This window comes from Salmo salar, chromosome 13 (assembly GCF_965601325.2).
Source record: "Salmo salar chromosome 13, fSalSal1, whole genome shotgun sequence".
NCBI lineage: Eukaryota > Metazoa > Chordata > Actinopteri > Salmoniformes > Salmonidae > Salmo > Salmo salar.
Genome location: NC_138303.1, coordinates 99,377,758 through 99,380,182, shown reverse-complemented (window position 1 = coordinate 99,380,182; position 2,425 = coordinate 99,377,758).

Here is a 2,425-nt window from a genome sequence, read left to right as displayed (position 1 = left end):
CCGGCGGTCTCCTAAGTCTTTGTCGGTACTCCCGGAGATGATGAAACCTATTTCTGGACAATTATCGAAACCTCATTGGCTCAGAGTTAACTATGGATGAGAAGGTCCAGATTGTGTGTGTCTTGTTTTGAAACTAAAGACATGGACCATGGGGTCTTGTGGTAACATAAGTGCCAACTGAACTGTGGGGTTGAGATGATCTCATCTCCTCCACACTGTTTGTCTTTTTTACCAACACTGCCTCTTAGTTAGTGCTTCCCACATGGTGGGTACCACTCAGAACCCACTATTGGGTCTCAGCTGAGACTGGATCCCAGCTAGAATCAATTCAGTTTTTCTGTCTATTTGGCATCTCGCAAGGAAACTACAAAAACTTCAGTTCTTCCTAATGGTGGAGCCAGGGTTATCCAGCCTAACGCTGTAGCCAGGGTTATCCAGCCTAACGCTGTAGCCAGGGTTATCCAGCCTAACGCTGTAGCCAGGGTTATCCAGCCTAACGCTGTAGCCAGGGTTATCCAGCCTAACGCTGTAGCCAGGGTTATCCAGCCTAACGCTGTAGCCAGGGTTATCCAGCCTAACGCTGTAGCCAGGGTTATCCAGCCTAACGCTGTAGCCAGGGTTATCCAGCCTAACGCTGTAGCCAGGGTTATCCAGCCTAACGCTGTAGCCAGGGTTATCCAGCCTAACGCTGTAGCCAGGGTTATCCAGCCTAACGCTGTAGCCAGGGTTATCCAGCCTAACGCTGTAGCCAGGGTTATCCAGCCTAACGCTGGAGCCAGGGTTATCCAGCCTAACGCTGGAGCCAGGGTTATCCAGGAAGCCTTTGTGTGTCTCTGGCAGGGCAGCAGCCTCTGAAGGTTCCTCTCATTACATGGATGTTTTGGATATGAGGCTTTATTCCGTAGGATGGAATGTAGAAGAGAAGTCACGGGCCAGTAGCCTGCATGGGGCTGGATGTCTGCTTAAACACTGTGGATCCTGAGACTCAGCTGAGGGAGAGGAATGCACTGTTGTGTGGTGTGGTGGGTTAGATACTGGAGGAGGTGGTTTTATCTCATTCTCGTCATTCCGGATGGATGGTGACTTTGGGTTTAAAGCAGTGGAACAGCAACTGCTACACATTTTCCATGACCGAAATGGCACCGTATTTCCAATGAAGTGCTCTGACTACTTTTGACCAGAGCCCTATTTGACCTGATCAAACTAGACCAGTGTATAGTGAATAAATAGGTTGCCATTTTGGACTCAGACTTTGTCTCCACTCCACTTTGCTCTGACAAAGACCTTGAGGCCGATACGTAAAGTTTAATAAAGAGCGGGTTTCTTCTTTTTTTCTCTCAGGTTATTCAACTGTTACCTTGCACCTGCAACAAAGATAGCTTAGATGTCCGAGTGCCTTTTTAGAATTTTGGATTTTGCCGTTACTAAAAAAACAAAATCAGTGTGACCCAGACATGGTCAGTAAGTCTTGGTTTATTAATAAAACATGCCCTCTCTGCATGGTAAGGCAGGTTTCTGCCCTAAGGATTAGTGTGGGCTCAGGAAAACCTTTTGACCTTTTTAAACCGCTTCCAATGGGGAGACTGTTGTCTGTCACAGTCCTCACATTGAATTCCCAGAGGGAGCCAAAGATCTGACCCCTCAGCCTAACCTCTGGGCAGCGGTCAACTGAAGAAGCCCAGATGCTGAAGAAGCCCAGATGCAGCTGTGCTGTGGTGGGTTTGTCTGTAGTTTCTAGAGAAAGTCCAGATATAATCTGGTGAGTGAACTTGCTGACATGATGTTCTGTATCATCATGACCTCACTGGTCTGCTATTAAGACAGAGACATCTCTTCCAAAACATACCTACATTGACATGCACTTGAATACCCTGTCAACATTCTTCACATTCTTGTGTCAAAGAAAGGGCTATTGTTCTTTTATACTTTCAAAAGAGAGAGGACATTTGGAGAGGACCATTAGACCCAAAGACGGTTTGAATTTCTGACTGTTGGCAGAAGACTGGTGTATTTGCAAAGCTGTTTGCCCTCAAATGTTTTCAGAGCGGCTTTTGATAAATTTCAATTGTGACCGGACGGTTTGCTCAAGAACAACAACAAAAAAATCTAGATAGTTTTTTCAGCTTGCCAAACACACTGTTGATGAACACACTGTTGATGAACACACTGTTGATGAACACACACAAGAAGATGGAAGTGTTCTAGATTTCTCTTTGTCTTATTTTTGAAGAGAATGAAATCTCAGAGAATGGAATTCCGGTCCTGCTTGCGCACGTTGTGCTTGGATGGAGTCCTCGCCAGCTGTGTCCCAAATGGCACCCTATTCCCTATATAGCGCACTAGGGCACTGGTCAAAAGTAGTGAACCTATGTAGGGAATTGGGTGCCATTTGGGACGTACACCCCACCTTGGCTGCTTGGCCAAG